Consider the following 22,047-nt stretch of genomic DNA (forward strand, 5'->3'; position numbering starts at 1 on the left):
TGAGCTGCCCATCTGGACTAGGTGGCTGCTGCTGAAGTTCTCATTCACATCTGCCTGGAAAGCCCTTCTGACAGGCGGGTCCTTCTGAGCATAAATCCCAAACATATTTCTAACAAACCCAGTATCTGGCTTCTCAGGTCAGAACTAATCAATTAAAATGGAAAGGAAGCCAGCTGCTTCGAGGCAGTCATGAGCAATTGGCAACTGAAGGAGGCAAACAGAAGAAACAAAAGGACACCATGTGAGGCTTTGAGGTGGATGCTCATCTTACATAGAGATAGCTCAACGTCCAGCACAAGGATCTAGAGCCTTCACATCACTGAAGAGTAGTTCAAGAAAGGAAACTGGATAACATCTTAGAAAATATTCCTTTTGAAATGAAAGATCCACCGTATTTAGAAAAATCAAGCTTTGTAGAAAAGCTTGAAAAATGAAAGGTAAGTGAAAGAGGACTGAGTATGGACTTGCTCAGGCGGAGCTTGCTCCAGAAGACCATTCCCTCGGGCACAGGCTGGCGGGGTAGCTGTTAAAAGATACACAGGGCGCGCGCACGCACGCGCACACACACACACACACACACACACACACACACACACACACACACACACACAGGCACACACATACAGCTGTCTTTCCTGCTCTGGTGACAGGACAGGCCACACACTGCTGCAAAACCTGCAGCCCCAGAGCCGGCAGCAGCAGGGCTCAGGAGCCTTTAGGGAATTCAGAATCACAAGGTTTTGGATCACACCTTCATTTTACCAAGGGCTTTCCCACACTGTGTATGGCACTAAAGTTTGAAAAAAACTTCCCAAAGATCCTGGTTCAACAACTTGCACATCTTACCTTCAATTGTGAATTAGCTTCAAAAGTGAATTAGCGTGCAACTATGTGTGTGGTTCTCTGCTAAAGACACTCTGCTCTAGTCCAGATTCCCACAGGTCAACAGCAGGATTCAAAAACACCAAGCAGACAATGCAGCCAACACTGAAATAATCGACTCCCCAATGCTGTCTCAGAAAGCTGCTGTACACATTCTCAACAGCAGCAACCCAGAAACCTACCTAACTGCCACCTAGGCCACCTAACTGCGTGGGACCATGGGAAGGGGCTCTAAATCGCAGTCGTTTTAAGGGACTTGCTTTTCTCATCTGACGGACATTTCTCCAAGTCTGCCTGATCCAGTTAGAATTGCACTTTTATGGTCTGACTAGGCAGAGCACCAATAGCAGAAGAGTGAAAGACAGAAAGCTCAAGCTGATCACTTCTGTTTGATTCTTCATGTTTCGGTGTTACTCCTGATACTATTGTCCTAATGACTGGGTTAAGGACACTGGATTATTTAGTGGGGTATCTAAAGTTTTATCATCCAAAACTCTTTTCCACCAAGAACTTAGACTTGGGACTATCAGAAGAAAAGGAAAGTTAGACCCACGTACTTAACAGAATGCACACAAAATCCCTCAAATCAATGCAAAACTGGCAGTGTGTAATGATTTTTCTGGAAAGACTAACAGTTTTCATCTGCCTTTCTGAGTAATACATGACCCAGAACACAGTAAAACAGTGGTTCTCAGCCTTAACGCTGCAACACTTTAATACAGTTCCCCATGCTGTAGTGACCCCCAACCATAAAATTATTTTTGTTGCTACTTCACAATTGTGATTTTGCTACTGTTGTGAATTGCAATGTAAATATCTGTGTTTTTCAATGGTCTTAGGTGAGACCTGTGTAAGGGTCATTGGACTCCCCAATAGGTCACAACCTGCAGGCGGAGAACCGCTGAAGTAAAATGTTATGAAAAAGCCAAACATAACAAAAGCCAAAACCTCGTATTAATCTTCGTATCTTTGTTCTCTGCTTTTGTTTCTACTTTCCCACATTAAGCACATCCTGCTCCCTTTATTTAAATATAAACAGAATTTCATCTACCCGCTCACCGATCCAGACATAGCACCTACTATGTGCAAAGATTATCCAAATATCTCCTCCCAACTAGCATTTTCTCACTTGCTCCCAGACTCCCTTAATTTTGGAACTTTTTGAGACATAGTTAATCTGTCTAATGAGGTAACTAGGTCAAGAAGCCCTTCAGCATTTAAAGAAAGCATTTCCAAAGTACACTGTGTGGAGCCTGAAGTGAACCAGGAGCTGGGCACACAACACGGGAGGCGAAGGAACCCGGGTCCAAAGGTTGGCTAACAACAGTGAGCTTCTACTGATTTTATAATTGCCAGAAAGTTGAATCACCATTATCTGTTTTCATTGGATTCTGAATTAATGAGAAAATCATCAACAGAGCTTAAGCTCACTTAGATCATCCTTGCTCCATGGGAGGGCTCCCAGTTGGCTTGTCTTAGTATGACTTACTCTGGCAGTTTGGGAAAGGGACTCTTGGAAGCCTGGAAGGCAGCGGTCTTGCTGAGAGGCCACTTGCATGCCAGAAGCGTGAGGGACTTGTAAAGCAGAGTCCACAGAAAAACAGTAGGGTGACACATGGCCTGGGAGCAGGTCTGTGTGCCACGTTCTGTTTGTCCCACTCAATCTGGTGATCAATCACACCAACCACACCACACACAATCCTGCTCATATTTCTAATCCACTATAAAAGGAAAATATATATGCAAAGTGCACAAAGACAAAAGACATGAACTTACACGGTCCACACATCCCTGCTGGGGCATTTCAGGAGAGAAATGAACAGGATCTAGAAAGTTCTCTAATGGGAGGGAACAGCCATGCGGAAGTTGCTGAAATCCAGGAGGCTATGTAGGTAAAGCTAAGGTCAGAAAACCAGCCATTCCTGGCTAACATGGGGCTCCGTGTCCGCAACAACAATGCTGGCAACTCTTGTTTAGCTGGTTCTATCTCTAGTCTCATTGCCTGGACTTGTACATAGCTTATTACAGGGCACCAAAAACCCAAGGCAGTGTGGCACACTGAAAGAGTGTCCCTGCCAACACCCAGTCACAGGACATAACAGGAAAGCAGCTCAACCTGATGAGTTGTGATAGAATGCTGTTAGGGTTTTGCTTATTTTTCCTTTCAGTACCAAGCAAACGTCATGGTTGTGATCTGGGAGGCTGGAGAGATAAGTGACAAAATGCTGGCAGTCCCTAAAGATAGCGGCAGCTGCTGGAAAACATGCTACATGCTTTCTAAATTTGGAGATAAACAAAGAGCCAAGCCATGGCATGCATAGTGAAAAAGGCAAGAGCCAGGAACAAGCAACTTTAAGGCTGGTTACTTAGCATCTGAGGGCCTCATTTTCCCCATCTGCCAAATAGAATAATTACACATGGCTCAGCCTCTCACGCTTACTGTGAAGTCGAAATTATATGTTTGTGAAAGCACTTTGATAAATGTTGAAAATGACAAAGGTAAGCGCTCACTATGAGCAGCAACTGGACTCAAGAAGAAAATATCATTTATGATGAACTCAACCAAAACACAAAGCTCTGGCTTCCGATTCTTGCACCATCTTCAAGCTCTCCAGATGGGCAACGGCCCCAGCTGTGGGCCACACAAGTACCAAGTTACTTCACAGCGTGCTTTGATTTTCAAGTCTGGATAATCAAGATTCTGAACTATGCATTTTGAGCCGGGGACACAGCAACGTCAGAGAACCCTGCACGGTTAGTCTGTACCTGGAGCCGACACTGCAGGAGGACAGCATTGGTTAGTGCCCCCCTAACCTGAAGAGGGGAGCCGGTCATCTAATCACTTGACTGCCAATGCTCACGCTAGCCAACTATAACTGAACTCTAGCACCAAGGACGATGATACCTAATACAAGCCTTTGGGCAAGGCATACTCAGCTGTCCAGATGAGACAGGCATACCGTCAGTTTTACTAAGGTATCTCCTTTACCAAAAAGAACTCCAGCTAACCTTGAAATCTGAGGGGGGAAATATCCGAAGTCAGAATGCAGCACTTCTCAGAAGGCAAAAGCAATTAATTTGTTAAAAACTCCTATGTAGCATTTAACATATCCAGCAATTACAGCTCTGTAACATACTGTATCTCAGTACACACCTTGGTTAGAATACTGAACAACTCATTTAAGTCTCAAAGTAAGCACTCATACATTGATACAGTATAGGCAGCTACTTAAAGGAATAGCATCATATATTATTTTGCAAAGGTTAAGATATTTTGATAGAAAGGGTATCTATCATCAATTTTTAGGTACTCTAAATGACCTTATACATTATTTTCTCTCTAGGTTCCTAGGGTTAAAAAAAAAATCTACCTATGGGCTAGAGAAATAGCTCAGTGGTTAAGAATGCTTACTTCTCTTGAAGAAGATTGGAATTTACTTCCCAGCATACATTTTTACTGGCTCCAGGAAATCTGATGCCCTCTTCTGGCACTTACGGGAGTATATATACACATATAGACATATATGTACATATACATAAAAACTTATATGCAAAAGAAATAATTACTATCATTTGCTTTACATTTTAACAATATGATTATGTATGAATATGTATGAGATGTTTTATTGACTAAGTATTCTTACAAACATAAATATATTTTAATCTGGACTCTGGTCCTTTTTTTCTTGTACTATATAAAAGAATAGCATATCTTAAAACTAACGGTACCTTGAAGTCAATGAAATAACTCAACTCAAACTTATACAACTCAACAGAAAGTAATCTTTCGCTTATGTTGTTTAACTATGCCCTTAGACAGACAAGAGGAGGGCTTAGAATTCTGGCTGATCTGCATTAGAATAACTGCAGGCATTTGATAAAGTATATAATCACAATTCTCAATTCCGAGTGCTACGATGACAAGTGCTGGCATGGTGGAGAGCGTAGATGGAAATCCTGAAGTGAGAACTTCTATGGCCAGGCTCAGTAAAACAAGAACATCCCTGAGTTAATACAACCCGCCTCCAAGATTTTCTCTCTGCACACAGTTAAGCCAGTAACTCTCTGGGTAATAGCTGCTAGAGACTTATCAATCAAACATGAACTCTAACAACTCTGTAAAGTAAAACTGGGCATGAAACAAATCCTTAAAAGTTGCTGTGTCTGGGAAGGAAAGACGGCTCAGCCTTTATAGGCTAGGCTTTAAAAGAACCAAAAAGATGCTGTGCATATTCAAACAAATAGAATATGTATTAATATACTAGTTTAAAAGTGAGAAGCATTATAATGATGAAGTACCTTCCCCCATATAACTATTACTATATATTTAAAAACAATATACCTAATTGGGCCATGTGTAGGGAGCCTTGTGGAAAAGTGGGGGGAAGGAGAAAAGGACCAGGAGGTGACAGGAGCTCCACAAGACCAACAGAGCCAACTAACCAGGGTCCAGAGGGGCCTGCTGAGCCTGAAGCAGCAACCAAGGACCAGGCATAGGCTGGACCTAGGCCCCCTACACACATATAGTCAAATGGCAGCTCAGGCTTCCTGTGGGTCCTCTAATAAGAGGAGCGAGGCTGCCCCTGACATGGACTCTGTTGTCAGATTTTTGATCACTTCCCCATGGTGGGACTGCCTTGCCAGGCCACAGAGGAAGAGGAAGCACTCAGTCCTGATGTGACTTGATGAGCTGGGGTGGATGGGAAGGAGGGCTCCCTTATCTGAAAAATAGGGAAGGGGGAGAGATGGTGGGACTGGGAAGAGAGGAGGGATGAGGGTATGAATAGGATGTAAAGTGAGTGAATAAATTCTGGGTCCTGTGATTTCTACTGAAGATCTGTGAAAGGAGGCTGGTGTGACCCAACAGGGAACTCTAACTCTACTGGGAATGGCCAGTAGAACAACAATGGAACAACTCCAAACAACCATTGTGGTGGCCTTTGCCAGATCATCTGCTGGCTTTTCATGACAGAGAAGGGAAATTGAAAAAAGACAAAAACAAAAACAAAAACAAAACAAAACAAAACAAGAGCATGAAGACAGTGCTTTACTTTGTGACTTAAGCCTGACCCATGTTAGGAGCAGAAGCACCAAGTGCATCGCCAGCAGGTCAGATCAGGAAATCTGCCGCACATGATGCTCAAACTTAGACAAGGACCAGCCTACTCCATCGGGAAAGTCGCTGCTCCAATGAGCACATGCACAGAATGGGAAGAAAGAACCCAGACGACTCCCAAACCACTTGATATTTAGTTTGCACCAGTCTTGATTAATAGTGGGATTCCAAATCTGTCATAGACAAAATCCTACATTACCTATAACTCTTAGTGGAAAAACTAAAAGAAGATAAGAATGCTGAATACAAAGCTACCTAAATATATGGTGTTCTTCTACCCACTCAAGGCTTAGAAACAACCTTCAATTTACCCCTGTCTCATCACACCAGATCACCTAATGAATAAAGATTATCTTAGCCCTAACACTATTTGAAGCAATGCCAGGAAGACCTTTTAAATTTTTATTTTTCAGTAAAACACATAAAAAGGACCAGTTAAAATCCTGTGTTTGGATTTACCAGTAGACGCACATCTACATGGTGTCTATCAACTAGTACTTAATGAGGTTTATCCCTTCATTTTATAATATATATGACTAGAATAAGACAGTATTTCCATTAAATGATGATACAAAACTGAGAGGTCGGATACTCAGGGAAGTCTAGGAAATATGACTAGAAAACAGTGGTAACTGAGATGACAAAGCACTTTTACAGCCGCTGGTCCTTTTTTTCACCCCCGCCTTTTTTTCTTTTTAAACTAATAACTCAGAGTGATACCCTTGCCTCAGTCTTCTGGGTACCAGGATCTGAAGCTTGCACCCCCATGTGTGGTTCTAACATACTTTCTCTGAAATACACACTTTCAAATAAAATTTAAAAAAAAATACATGCATTACCAAAATTATTAACATTCTATAACAAAAGAAGCCTATGATGGGCACACTGGAGAAAAAACTCAAATTCTCTTCTAAGTTAAATTTTAAAAAGGCTTATGCTACTTTTAAAGATTCGTGTGTGTGTGTGCGTGTGTGCGTGTGTGTGTGTGTGTGTGTGTGTGTGTGTGTGTGTGCGCGCGCACACAGGTACATGTGCTAGAATGAGTTTATGTGTACCACATGCAGATACACATGGATGCCAGAAGAGGGCACTGTGTCTTCTGGAACTGAACTTAGAGGCAGTTCAAAGCTCTTGTGTGGTTGCAGTGAACAGAACCTAGGTCTTCTGCAAAAGCAATACACACTCTTAAAAGCTAAGGCATCTCTCTTGCCCCTAGTTTTAAATTAGCTTTAAATTGTGCAACTTCTTAGGTGTGTTGTGAAAGGCATATAATGAAGGTGCAGTGTATTCATAACTCTTCGCGTAGCCTTAATGACATGAACACCAAGAAAGAAACATTCAAAGACCCTCCATTTGCCCCAGGAAATAAGGTGGCATTAGCAAAGTGTCCCTTTACTGTTCATACCTCTCTTGTTGTTGTAAAATGAATAGATGCTGAGGAATTTCTATACTTGATTTCTTATATTAGAATAATTAGGTATGTGGAGCATAAATTCAATTCCAATCATATAATAGTACATTTTATATTTTATGATAAGTATGCTATTTAAGTGGGTCAATGCTTGTACTACCCAGAGGTAAAGATAAAATAATCTAACTGCTCTGAAGTCAAGAATCTGTTCTAAAGTCTTGGTTTCCACAATCTACATCACACAACCCTCAGGCACAAGCATGTGGTATGGATCTTAACTGCCACTGAAGTTAACATACATCTTCAGAGTGGGCAACTCTTAAATTTTATAATAACACACTGAGAAACATTTCCCCATAGTTTACAGCTGCATGGTCTCACAGGAGATCCCACGTCAGTGTGGTGACAACTGGAATCAGACCAAAACCAACCTTAGGTTCTAAAGATAAAACAAAATGTGTATCTAAGTCAGCTAGCTCTCTTTGCTCAGGCAGCTGCGGGCATGTTGTGGAAATACTAAAGATTCACTATTTGCTTATACTAATATCCTCTAGTACAATTTAAAATAACATCAACCATGGAGACAAAAAAGAGATGTTTATTAAATGGCAGGTGGCCAACTCTCAGCTGCACTGAGATTCTTCATTAAAACACCCTATGGTAACACAGTGGGCATGGACTCTCCTGCACACCAGGAGAACACACAAGCATCTACCCAGGGAAAAGAAACCCTATCTTGCTTTCACAGTCAGGAAAAAGCCAATGTGTTACTATGGCCACACTGACGCACTCACTATAGCTCTTTTGACTTGTCTTCTTTCTTCACAGGACACACGGCTCTGCTGCATCCTGTCATCGCCACAGCTCCTTTTCTATGACCCATCTGAAACTTACCTCTTTCTTCATCCAGAGACTACCTCAAGCCCAGGACTCCTTGACTTTCCACACCCAAGGGCGCTACCTTGCCTTATGTCACCAGAATAGAGTCTATTCTCTGGGGCTGCATCTCGTATCTCTATCTAGAGCTAACAGGGCCACACCCACACACCTGGCATTCTCTGGTTACATAAGAGCAAAGTTCAGGCTCAACATGTCCAAATCCAGCTAGCAGTCTATACTAAATTTGTGCAGTGCAACTGATCTTGGGTAAATTAGCCAGAGCCTGAGGTCTAAGCGCTCATAACTGTGTGAGTTGCAAGTGCAAACTGGATGCTGTGGCAAGGACCCAGGGAACTATTAGCTGCATCCGGAGGCTTCTCCCAAAGAAGTCCTAGCACAAATGCGCCTTAGAATACTACATTCAACTTGTAGTTAATGCAACTGAAAACAATAAAACTCAATCTAATGCAAGTCCCTACATGTGCTTAAAGTAGAGCTCTGTTCATTAGAAGCCTAACATTTAATGCAGTGCAGACATTCACAGAGCAGTGTGGGCTAACCAGGGGCAAGATCACTTACCGGACAAAGCTGCTTTCAGCCAAACCCAATTCATGGTCGGGCACATTTATTTATAGCAGCAGTAGAGAATTTTAGTGATTTAATGAACTGGAAAGGATGATAAATTATGTGATCCACATGAAAGGAGCAAAGCAGTCATATGAATAACCCAAAAAAATGATAATTAAAAAGACTTTTTGTGGCTCTGAGATGTGTTTCATCTGTATTTAACATTGAATGGATGGATTTCCACTACATTAGACACACCCAATCTTCAAACAAAGCAATAAAATGGGCATGTGTGAATAGGGCAGTCCAAAAACCCATGCCTCCCCAGCAAACCACCACCCTCGCAAGCCTACTTTCAGACTACCTCCTACCACAAGGAGAAAAGGGCACCGCTTACATCTGTGTCTTGTTGCATGCACTTGAGCCAAGCTCTCAGGTGTGTGATAGGAAGAAGCAAGACAGCCCTCCAGCTCATCTCCAATCTACACATCCCCTCACAATAGAAATATTATTCTGGAAATAAATAAATAAATAAATAAATAAATAAATAAATAAATGTAATGGTAAGTTCTCCTGGCTTATAAAAACATATTTCTGTGAGGTGGTATCAGGGAAATATACTCTGTGTGTATCTGTTTAATTGAAAATATCAAGTATCTTTGTTTGTTTGTTTGTTTGTTTGTTTGTTTCAAGACAGGGTTTCTCTGTGTAGTCTTAGCTGTCCTGGACTCCCTTTGTAGACCAGGCTGGCCTTGAACTCACAGAGATCCGCCTGCCTCTGCCTCCCTGAGGGCTGGGACTAAAGGCAAGTGTCACCACACCTGGAGAAAATACCCAGTATCTTAAACACTTCTGAACCACACTGCTGAAGTGGGCACCAGAGACAGAATCCCAGAGCAGCATCTGGCAGTAGTGATGCAGAACTGAACGTCTCCGTGAGAGAGCTTTCTGCCACAAACAGAAAGGATAGGGATTTTCTTCACAGACTCCGAAGGAAAAGGACTGCTCCAGAGGCTTTCACTATCATGCAAAGGCCGTGGAAGGTCACCCCAGTGGACCTTGCAATCAAGAAGGGAAGATACGGTGGAGGATGACATAGTAAATGTCCTCTTACCTTCCTCCATCTCCCCTGCCACACCAATAAGGTGTATTTCAGCCACTGGTGAACAGCACAGGTGAGTGAATATTGGCACAATTCTACATTTCTTAGCTATCATCAAAGTAATGCTTCATGGGGAAACCCACAAGAGAAGTCACAGTGAAATGGACGAATGCCTGTAATCACAGCACTGAGGAGGCAGAGGCAGGAGGATCACTGTGAGCTTGAGGCCAGCCTGGTCTACAAAGTAAATCTAGGTTAGGTAAAGCTACACAGAGAAACCCTGTCTCAAACAAAAACAAAAACCCTGAACAACAACAAAAGACATTCAACTTAATAGATCTGATGCGTGAGTATACACCTTTCACGCTGTGCTATGAAACGAGAAGCCCGCACAAGGCGTTTCTGATGAAACTGAAGCATTTGCGAGACTTTGCTGAGTCAAACCCACAGCATTTGCAAGCCACTGTTACCTGAGAGAACTAGCTAGGTGGCAAGCTGTGCTTATCAGGACTCTGGTAGAGAGTTTCTAAAGGGGGTGGGGGTGGGGGGGAGACAGAGAGAGAGAGAAAGAGAGACTGACAGTTCAAGAAAGAGTGACAATATTTATTACTGAGGGTGAAATTCAAGCCTCTCAGCAAAAATCAGAACTTTGGAAACCATGATTATGACACCAAGGGTCAGAAATCCTCCCAGTATTTAGCAGTTATGATGAAAGTGGTTGTTGTATTATAGGATTTCTCAGTACCAGAAAATGAAAAATACCGACACCTGAAAGGTTTACATAACTCACTGAATCTAGCCACAATGCAAAGAATCACACCTTGGTTAAGTAAGTGCATCGGCTGATAAACAGTTCATCCAAAGTGCAAGAAGATCTAATAGCTTTTAGCATGACAGACGGACAAAAAGTTCCTCAACACTATTTTGGAAATCTGCATGGCAATTAAACTTTAAGAAAAAAAAAATGACCCTTTCACATTGTCAGGTATATCCTGCATGAAGGTGATTTTGAGGCCATGCCAGAGCCATTTGCTAACAGGAACTCGGGACTGATGCAAGCTGTGTGGAGATGTTAGTGACAATGGCAAAAAGAAAACAGCTAAAAAACTTCAGGGAGACATGAATGGATCCCACAGAAACACTAATTGCATGGTAAGTACAAATTAACTGGACCCTCTATTCAAATAAAGAAGCTATACGCATCTGCTAATTAAGTGCTGATGTCACGTGGAGGAACTTCAGGGATGGCTTGACTGCTCACCCTTCTCTCCAGTGCTGGCCACGTGTGCAGAACAGTCCACATTCCAAGGACACACTCCAGCTTGGAGCACTCAAGGATCTTATGGCCCTAAGCGACCAGAGTGAAAGAGGCAGCACTGTGCACACATGCCTGGTGGGCAGGAAACAGGAGCAGGGGGAAGGGCAGCACACAGGGTCCAGCCAGCTGCCAGCGGCTCCCTGCAGCCTGGACCCTCCCCCTTAAAAGGTGCTTCTGGGAACCTTCTTAGCTTTTGTAATGTTGATAGTAAGATTAAGAACTTAATGGATTTCCAGGCTATTTAGGCATGTACATCATTCCAAGTCACATTAAAAGGATTTTGCCTATAAACTGCTTATATTTTCCACTAACAAACATATGAAAAATAAGTGGTGGTTGTTATTAGGAGTACTTCTCTATGCAGAGATTTAAAATATAATAGCAGTCAAGGGCCAAAGTTACTCTCTCAGTAATGAGCAAAAGTGTGACATTTAAAAAACAAAAACAGTAGATACAGAGAAATGAGGTGGCCAACCAAAACAGGCAAAATAATAAAGTAAATAAATAAGTAGATAAAAAAAATAATAATAAAACCAAAAATTTTCACAGGACTTGAAAGAGACTTTCAGGAGACCTTCAACAAGGTACAGATGTTTGGCCCACAAGCGCCAAAGGGTTATGAATATACTGGTTTCTTTGAAATACACTGGGGGGGAAGTGGAGTAGGAAGAAGACTATACTTATCCAAGAAAATAGTCACTGTGCATTCTCTACATGCTAGGCACTTGGGACTGTCTACAAACACCAAACTCACGCCTTCCCGGACCCCGGAAGTACAGCAGGAATAGGGGAGAGAAACAATTCATAAAGCCAAAATGATGCTATAAGTAATTTAGAAGGTAAGGCATGCTATAGAAAAGAAGAGGAGAAAGCATACACAGCAAGGATAGAGGCCATCTGATGGTGGTGTGAGGGTTAGCACTCCCCAGGAAAGGTGCAAGCATGGCCAAGACTTGAAGGGGGTGAGGTCATGAGCAGATCTGGATAACTGCTGTGTGCAATATTACAGCACACAGACTTAGCATGGGAGTGGGCCTACTGTGTTCAAGGGTTAGCAAAGAAGGATGAACAGCTGGTGTGGAGCGCGTGATAGGAGAAACAGGAGGTAGAGGGCAGAGTTAGTGGGAAGGGCACTGTGTAAGCAATGGGAGTCATGAAGGATCTGGCCTATCTGGAACCAGAGAGCACTGGGGATTTTAAAGCCTGGGTTATTTAAATTTTTAAGAGATAAGTTTGCGGTAGAGGATGTAGATCAGAGGTAAAGAGAGAAGTTTCCTAGCATGTGCAAAGCCCTGGGAATAATCTTCAGCACCAAAGAGGAGACAGTAGAGGAGGTGAGGGCAGAGAGAAGAAGGAAATCAATCTGGTCTTTATGTTGATGGGAGACTAGATTTACCATGGAAGGCCACTACAACAGTACCAGCAAGAGTTGGTGGGACAGACACAAAGATGCTGACAGGTGAGGTGAGGAAAGGAGCTACTTTTTGGTTTTGGTTGAAGGCACAATTCTGAACATATTCTTGAAGACAGTAGCAGCAGACACCCCAGATACAGGATAGGAAGTAAAATTCACCGGTAGCATCAATGGTTTTAGAATGAATATCCTTGGAAACAATGTGGGTTGCAGATAGACCAGGTTTACAGAGAAATAATCATTCAAGGTGGGGCTTGCTAAGACTGTCTTACTTAAGCCAGTTAAGTCAAAAAAGTCCTTGGAGCTCTCTGAACAGGTAACAACATACATTCGGAAACTGCTTGGAGGTACAATGTACTGTATTAATTTTGCACTGAGGCTGGTAGGAAGTTAAGGTTTGGCCCATTCCGAAGTAGTAGGTTAGTAAAAGGGGAAATTAGTATATATTAAAAAAATATGAATGAGAAAACCAAAAGCCGAATGGTACAGGAGAAAATGAAGATGTGAAGTAACTACGAGACTCAGCTACAGAAGTGACTCAAGAAAGGACGGCCAATTGTTTCAAAAGCTGTCAGTAGACACGATGAGAATTTAGTAACCAGAAATATTTTCTTCCCAATAACCCACAGTAACTGACTCGTATTGCGCACCAAGGAAAACATGACTGGGATTGGGTGTGTTATATTTCAGTCTTCTGATGAATTTAACTTTCTGGAATTATCTATTGAGTCAAGATTGATGCAAACTGATTAATGAGACTCAAATCAGTACTTTAAGATAAGTAGCATGCCAATGGCCATTTGCTAACATTCAAATACCAGCCTTGAAAATATTTTTTTTTAATTTAAACATAAATGAAATGAAAGGATAAAGTTCCCTTTTCCTGACATGGGGCCATGACAACCCAAAAGTTAAGCTGTACTCCTCTTTTGTCTATCAAAATAAAACACAAGTCCATACAGTAACAGTTATCGATTACGTTCCAGGAAGATTTTATAAGATTAAAACATGCTAGTGCAACTTACCATAAAGCCAAAACTTAAAATGCAATTATTGCAAAAATATAAATACAAGTGTCATTATCTGCACCCAACACAATAAAATGCAATGCTCTTACAGTAACAGGCAATCGTAAAATAAATACACAAAAATCACTGTGCCTCAGCCTGGCAAGCCAGTTTGATAAACAAAGCACAAAAGGAACAAAACTATAAATCCCCAAGAACCCCAGCAGGCCCTGCTGAAGAAAGTAAATTCTGCTGAGCCTGACGGGAGGTCTGAAGAACCACCTTTCCCGTCTCACAACAGGAACACTGACCACTGACTCTACAAGAGCTGGGTGCTTGCCAAACACAGTGGTGGGTGATTTCTATCTACTTCTAAAGATTCAGTCAATCACATCCTTTTCATAAACTCCACTAAAGTAATAGTAAAGAAATCTCTACAAGGGACAGAAGCCCTCTCTATCTTCTCACTGTGCGACACTGGCAGCTCCCGAACCCAACACTGAAGATGTGTTCTTGGACAAGGAAAATAACAACACCCCAAACTGGTTACCCGTAAGTCTTTCTTTTTTCTTCCTTCCTCATTTGTTTGTTTGTTATTTTTTATTCTTTACATCCTGGTCATAGCCCCATCTCTTCTCTCCCACATTCCTTCCTCCCCTATTCCTCAGAAAAGGAGAGCCCTCCTTCCCATCCAACCCCAGCTCATCAAGTCACATTAGGACTGAGCCCATCCTCTTGCCCTGTGGCCTGGGAAGGCAGTCCCAATAGGGGAAGTGATCAAAAAGCTGGTGTCAGCGTCCATATCAGAGAAAACCTCCCGAAACCCCCCTCCCCTTACTATACCACACACATGAAGCCTGAGCTGCCCATCGTCTACACCTGTGTAGGGGGCCTAGGTCCAATCCATGCGTGGTCCTTGGTTGGTGCTGCAGTCTCTGCAAGCCCCTCTAGGCCCTGATTAGTTGGCTCTGTTGGTCTTGGGGAGCCCCTGTCAGCTCCAGGTCCCATTTTCCCACAAGACTCCCTAGGCATCGCCCAACGTTTGGCTGTGAGTCTTAGCATCTGTTTCGAGCCACTGCACGTGGAGCCTCTCAGAGGACAACACTGCTAGGCTCCTTCCGCAAGCATAGTAGAGTAATAGTGTCAGGGGTTGGCTCTCTCCCACAGAGTGGGTCTTGGGTTGGGCCAGGCATTGGTTGGACATTCCCTCAGTCTCTGCTCTATCTGCTCGATCAGGGTAAATTTGAGTCAAAGTTTTTGTGGATGGGTTGATGTTCCCCTCCCTCTACTAGGAGTCTTGTCTAGTTACAGGGTGTCCTCTTCAGTCACTATGGCCCCTGCTACTAGGAGTATCTACGAGAGTTCTCCAGTTAGGTCTTAAAGAAACCCAGGACAAGACCCACTGAGTACCTGTGGCTCCTCCCTGCACTTCTTACCCAGCCCCCTGTCCTAAAGCTCTCCAGCCCAGGGGCTGGGCTTCCCTGTTCCAGCCTCTGATCCTTATTAGACCTTGGTCATTTTGACCACACGATTTCTTGGCTCCTCTCTTGGGTCCCATGAGCTCTTCTGGTCCTCTCTGTCTCTTCTCTTCCTCTCTTGCTTTCGCCCCAACTCTCTCCTCTCATTGCCCATTTCAGTTTCCTGGCCCAGAGAAGTCTGGAATCTTCCAGATGCCACTGGCTGGGGGTGTTCTCCCCTCATATCTACAATAAATCCCACGCCTCAATCATACTCAGGAGCACTCACGGCCTTTCTTCATTCAGTTACCACCTCGAAGACAGACTAAGAGAAAAGGATAGGAAGCCACTGAGATTACAAGTCTGGGACAAGTTTAAAACTACCTACAGATTAATTTAAATTTAGCGTCTATATCAGAAAGGATAGGCCAGTAAAAGGATTTAAGTCATGTGACTTGATCTACCAGATTTCTATATAATCTAAATCTAAGACTTTGACATTAAGATTTGGATTGGTGTACTGATGAAAAAAGACTAACAGATTTAAATGTCTAAAGTTTTTTGCTTTACTTATGTCACTCCTGGACTTGTCAAACATAACTGTTTATCAGGAAAAAAATCATAAGGGACAAAAGAGACAACTGGCCTTAAAATTGTGGAAATATAAAATTGTGGTAACAATGTGCAATACATTATAATATAAAATAAAATGGGTCAAAAATTTTTTAAAGAAATGGATGTATTTTGCTGTATGGAAAACACTGTAACATAAATTACCAAGGAGTAATTAAAGTGACTCTTCTGGGAAGAGCCCACATTTACACTTCCAACTAGGCCTTTCTTCTTGAGTACCTCTCTCTTTCTTAAACCCTGTTCTTAAAATCCATGTGCTATTTTTAATAAATCCCAACTCTGATTCAAATAACCCAAAGGAACAACTGCATAATTAAAAATATATACACATACATGAAACAGTCGCACAGTACTTAGTTTTACATAAAATGTGCATTTAACTTGCTTTAAAAGAAATCACCATTTAAAAGTAAAGTAGAAATGGTACACAGGCAACTCCCCAAAGCAATAAATTACTAACTTCAATAGAGAGAAAGCATATTAAGGCTAACTGAGTCTTTATAGAAAGTCAGGAAGGATTAAACATTCGAGTGCTGGAACATCTGACCACAGAGCAGGCAAGGGAAGGACAGGCCATTGCAAAAGCAAGTTAACAAGCCTCAGGAACCATTAAAAAAAGTTCACCTGGTTCTTCTGCTTGTAAATCTAGCCCAAGCAAATCACTGACGCTAAGGCACACAGGGCACTGACCTCAGTTGCACTTGCTTCCAAGACTGCCTTGCCCACGCGCTCTGGCACCCTGCTGGCCTTCTTTATCTATCTCCCCACAGCTCTCCAGTACAGTTATCCGTATCCCATGAAAGGATGTTTAAACAATAAATAACTAAAGTCACCAACAAGTGGCCAATCCAGGCTTTACAACCTGAGAGCCTAACAGCATATTCTCAGTGCTGAAAATGGAAACAGTATTAAAAACAAAAACACGAAACAAAATACCTCAATAAAGCAAGAACATGGGCATATCCATCACAAAAACCTGATCTGCAAATGATTTAAAGGCAGAGACATTTGTGATGTAATGCTAATTAAAGGGTTCTATTTAAAAGTACAGAAAGCCAGGTATGATGGCACATGCCTATAATCTCAGTGTTCAGGAAACTGAGGCAGGAGGATGGTTGGAATACACACTGAGTTCCCTGGGCAAGCTTGAGCTACTTAGACTGTTTCCATAAACAAACAAACATTAAAAAGCCAACTTGTTTCTGACTTTCTGCAGGAAAACACAAAAAGGCAAATAGAAAGCAATTAGCAGATGGTGACTGCCAGGGGATGTGACTATGGCTTTCATTTCCTTAATATCTTTTGCAAAGTCCCAAAAGCCTGAAATAAAGGTAAATGCTGTTTGCTTTACGATGCTTTTAAAACCCTACAACAACAGAAATTCTCAGCTATCGCTGTGACTAGTATTTCAAAAGGGCCTATCAATGACAGCATATTAACACAGTCCACAAGGATCTCACTGGTCAACTGGACAGAGGCTGTTAGTTTTTCAATACGCAGTGAGAAAAAGACATGATTAGGTTTTTTAAAAAAACAAACAAACAAACTTATTTCAGCACCATGAGGTTGTCAAGTCCAGGATTTGGTTGGTAGTAGGTTAACAGAACCTGAATTAGCACACACCAACAAGAGAAGACACCCAATCCTCAGCATCACTGCAAACCAAAGGATACACTGTAACACGTTACAGAGAAGCCTAAATGATTTCAAAACCGAAGTCTGAAACACACAAGAAACAACTTCCATCCTGCTTTATTCAGGTGTCATTTGGGTGGGGGGTGGGGGTTGATTGGGGTTTTCTTTCTTTCTTCCTTCCTTTTTTTCTTTTTTCTTTTTCCCTTTGAATGTGTGTTGGGAGAAGAAAGGAGTTCTGTGCCTCTCCCTTTGTCATTTTTGAAGGATAATATTACGCAAGTGGTTTGGTTTGAGCTTTTGTAAGTAGTCTCAGAAAACACCTTCTAGGAATGAACCAACTTAAACTGCTGACAGCAGCATTTTCCCTCACAAATTATGAGTCATTTTTTTTCTTTTCTTTTTCTCCCGCTTGCTTTTTTTGTCTTGCATTGCTGTAGGATATTTCATGTTTATAAACTGCTAAAACATAAATTTTTCTTAGTACTTTAAAATAGCCATTGTTCACAATTCTCAGGTTTGTAGGAACAAGGATCTTTGCTAAGCAAATCAAGTGTGGACAGAGAGTGGTTCAGGAAGGAGTGAGGACCACTGTTCTCAGTAGCCCTGAGAGGTATCCTCCCATGAAAATCGCTAATTATCTCAGAAAGAAAACCTGCAATTGGATAAACTCGCCTTTACCTGCAGTGAGGCCAAAGAACTGAGGAGAGTGAATCAAAATCTTCAGAAAGGGAAGAGTCCTGTTTAGAAACCAAATAGTAAGAGGTCCCGCCCACTTCCCCTGGAGGACCCGTTGCTATGGAAACCCACAGTAACCCTTTAGCTTCTAGTTACGGGATACTACGCCAGAGACTGAGGAACACTAAATATGGGGCCCAGGAACAAGGGTCGGAGCAAAACTTAAAATGAGATAGCCTCTTGGCTGTGACAAGGGGCCAAAGGGGAGTACTACAGTTCCAACAGGAATTCAAAACACCAGAGTCACATAGCTCTAGCTCCACTTTGACTCTTAGGAAGTTTTCTCCCTACCAGGCGGGAAACAAACCACTTTTGTGTATTGGAGACTTCTTCCCCCTTCCCGGTGGGAAACAAACCACTGTTGTGTGTTCCGGACAAGGAAGAATGAACTAGAATATCATTCCAGCAATTACAAACCGAATGCCACTACTCTGTAAAACCTAAAGTCTTGACTTTCTATTATCGAACGACTGTCTCTGAACGCCACAGCTCTTAGAATTAGACGCGGACCGTTTACAAATAAATGCCTTGGGTTGGAATTAGCTTAGGGTGCAACGGGGGCGAAGTGGGATTTTAAAACTCCCCCAGCGAATCTCCCACATTGACAAGCTTGGGAACTATCCTAGGGCAGGATTTACAGAAGTGGCGGGAGTATTTCAAAATGAAAAAGCCCAATTATCTCCACTGGCCATCTTTGAAAACATATATATACAAACAGAATTAGCTAGTCTTCTGCACGCGCACATGGGACAATAGGTTGCTAGAAACACAGACTAAGCAGCACGCTCTAACAATACTTTCTGTGAGAGAAAGGCAGTAAGTGCCTTTTCTTCCCAAGACAGCAAACAACCAAGCCGCCAAACTTCAACCTCTACATTAGAGCGAATGGGCCCTGCAGGGAACTCGGAACTTGGAGGACGCACTCCAGCAGCAAAAGGACACCCCCACGAGGGCGCACCTGCGGGAACCAGGGCAAAAAGGCAGGGCATGGGTCCCCGGAACCCCCAGCCCGGGATCCCGTCGGCCACGCCCCAATAAGTTTCTTGGGAGAACTTTACTCCGGCCTCTAGGTGTTCTCGTTGTGCTCGCTGCGGACTCGGCCCTGCACAGTGCAGGTGGCCACCACCCCGTACCGGACCTCCGCCCCCACCGAGGTGGTTTGGCCCACGGCGTCCGCCCTGTCGCAGCCAGGCTCGCCTCGCTCTCAGTGGGGTCGCGTCCTCCGCCCTGTGCCCGGCCCTCCGCCCTGTACCCCACTCGAAGCGTCGGTCATTCGCCCACACCCTCCCCTCGCCTTCCGCCCCCCCCCCCACCAGCCCTGTGCTCCCCCTACCCCCCCACCCACGTTCGGCCACTCCGGGCGCGCACCCCAGCCTGGGCCCACGCCGCGCACGCGCGCAACCGCCCGCACTCACCGTGTGCGTTCTACGTGGCTACGGACGCTACCGCCGCTCGCTCGCAGCTTCGACCAGGTGCCCGCTCCGCAGGCCCGGCCCGGGCACTCAGGGATCCAGAGCCTGGCGGGCGAGGCGAGCACCCGCACGCAGGGCACGCTCCCGGGAACCGTGAACGCACGCCCGAGCGCCAGGAGGGGCCGGGAGGCGCTCCCGGAGGCTGCCCTGGATACGGGGCATGCGCAGAGCCAGGGCCTGTGAGGAGTGGGCGGGGATTCTGGACGACTGGCTGGGAAGACTGGAAGGGAACTCTAGGGTTTGAGTCTCAGTGGAGACCTCTGTGTCCTTGTCCCACAAACTGAGGCTTCTTTCTCTACTTCACTCATTACATCAGATATTAAACACCCATTGAGCTCTGTTGCAGACTACAGAGCAGTCTTCCGGAGCAGCAGACATATTGCCTTTGATTTTGGAACTTCCTTTAGACTGATGGTGAGGAATGCGTAAGCAAGCATTTGGAAGAGCAAACATGAACTACACTATTCAGTGATAGAGGGAAGGAAAATGGCTGGTATGCTAATGAAAGGTTAGCTGGGGGATGGAAAAACAGGCAGAGCTGAAGTGAGAAGGCAAACTTCCCTGTCAGGGAAGATAAACACACAGGCAAAAACGTTGAAGGATTCCACGAGCATGTGACCGCTCGGGCAAGAATACCTTGGCTGCTGTTTGGAGGGTTAAAACGGCCGCTGGAAATGTAATTGAAGCTCATCTGGAAATAATCTTTAATGCTTTGTACAAGATTCCAATTTTATTTAGCGAATAAATGGGAATTACTTAAGGGGGGGGGGGCGGGAGCCTGCGGTGGCCTTTTGAGGTACAGTCTATGTAAGAAGCAGTGGATTCCTAGGTTCAAGAATATTAAGACATTTTGGAGTGAGCCAACAACCATGAGTTACTGGTCCGAGAAGTCCCTGAGGCCCACAAAGCAATACACACTATTGCTGATGATGTTGCTTGCTCACTGGGGACCCTATTGCTAAAGAAACCACACCTGCTTTGCTTATAAAAGAAAGAAATTAAGCTGTACAATAACAGAAGGTGCTGTACAAGCTGCTCCGGGAGAACATGAAAAGTCTTACATAGTTGGGGACCCTGCATGCTTCATTACTAACTACCCAGTTAGTACTTAGTAGCACACTGTTGCAGTAATGGCAGATCTGTTATGAGGATAACCAACCATTCCCCAGGGGGGACCCCCCTTTTTAAAATTAATATCTGGTTCTATAGATTTGGTCAAAAACATGGGCCCTAGTAGGGAAGCTACACTTGTCATCTTGTTAACTGAGTACGATGATGTGCCTGTCAAGTGTCTTTCTGAATATTTTTTGTTTACGTACACAGATGAATGGTCTTGTCAGCTTTGGTCAAAGAGGCTTGTTTTGTTCAGTGGGCAGCAGTTACTGCAGAAACTCATTACTATTCAAAGTACTGAGAATTCCTGTTGAAAGCTGAACTCTAAATGAAACATGTATATCATCCCCTAGAGGGCTCAGGGCACACTGTGAAGTTAACACCAGAAAGAATATAAGAGGAGGAAGAAGGAGGAAATGACTGTGGAACTCATCCTTTGGTATGTGGCATGCTTTTATCGTCTTGAACTGTTACTTACTACAGTTATCAACACAAGGCCTGTTCAAGATTGGGGCCATCAACATTCCGTCATGGGGTGGGAAAACAGCTCAGCAGGCCTTGCCCTTTTTAGAGGCTATGAATGCAATTATGGTTGCTAGGGGACAGAAAGACCTTTCCTTCAGTGATATAGGCACTGATACAAGGTTGTTCCACTAAGTAAGCTCTTGTGAACAACTCTAACTAAACTTCCTGGATCATGAGGTGCACAAAAAAGGGAGAGAAGAGAAAGGCATGCAATGGAAGATAAGGCAAAGAGGAAGGATTTGTCAGTGGGAACAATTAGCCAAGAAAATGGGTTGGTTGCTAGATATGATCAAAATGTCATACCCATTATTATGTGTAATTAATATAGGAAAAAATAAAAAGAAAGAATGAAAGAATGGATAGAGATGATCCAGAGATTGGAAGAGACAGAATGTCTCCTAGCTTTGCCTAGTTCTCTTTTTGAATAGAGAGATGTTTATCATGGCAGGCACCACACTGGACAAATGAGGCCTATAAAACATACAGCACTGGGGGCTGGTAAGATGGCTCAGAGGTTAAGAGCACTGACTGCTTCCTCTTCCAGAGGTCCTGAGTTCAGTTCTCAGCAACCACATGGTGGCTCACAACCATCTATAATGAGGTCTGGTGCCCTCTTCTGTTATGCAGCTGTACATGCACTCAGAATACTGTATATATAACAATAAACAAATCTTTTTTTTAAAAAAAAAACATACAGCATAGGCTTTAAATATTGATTTTAGTGTGGGTTCAACTCTGTAAGCAAGCATTTCTGTGTACTTAAAAAAACCATTAATATGAA

General features: G+C 43.3%; 1 protein-coding gene and 1 long non-coding RNA gene across 4 annotated transcripts in view; one reads left to right on the plus strand and one right to left on the minus strand.

Annotated features, from left to right (window-relative positions):
• The window catches only part of BTBD3 (BTB domain containing 3), a 30,821-nt gene extending 11,106 nt beyond the window's left edge, over nucleotides 1-19,715 (minus strand). The window contains exon 1 of the mRNA XM_084776337.1: nucleotides 19,572-19,715. The gene's annotated coding sequence lies outside the window, so the exon portion shown is untranslated. The remainder of the gene's footprint in view (nucleotides 1-19,571) is intronic.
• Nucleotides 19,716-19,912: 197 nt separating this feature from the next.
• LOC311594541 overlaps nucleotides 19,913-22,047 on the plus strand; it is a 31,450-nt gene continuing 29,315 nt past the window's right edge. For all 3 annotated transcript variants that reach the window (XR_014778121.1, XR_014778122.1, XR_014778123.1), the window contains exons 1-2: nucleotides 19,913-20,042; nucleotides 21,097-21,180. This is a non-coding gene — a long non-coding RNA (uncharacterized lncRNA). The remainder of the gene's footprint in view (nucleotides 20,043-21,096; nucleotides 21,181-22,047) is intronic.

Source organism: Acomys minous, assembly GCF_964271855.1.
Source record: "Acomys minous genome assembly, chromosome: 3".
Lineage (NCBI taxonomy): Eukaryota > Metazoa > Chordata > Mammalia > Rodentia > Muridae > Acomys > Acomys minous.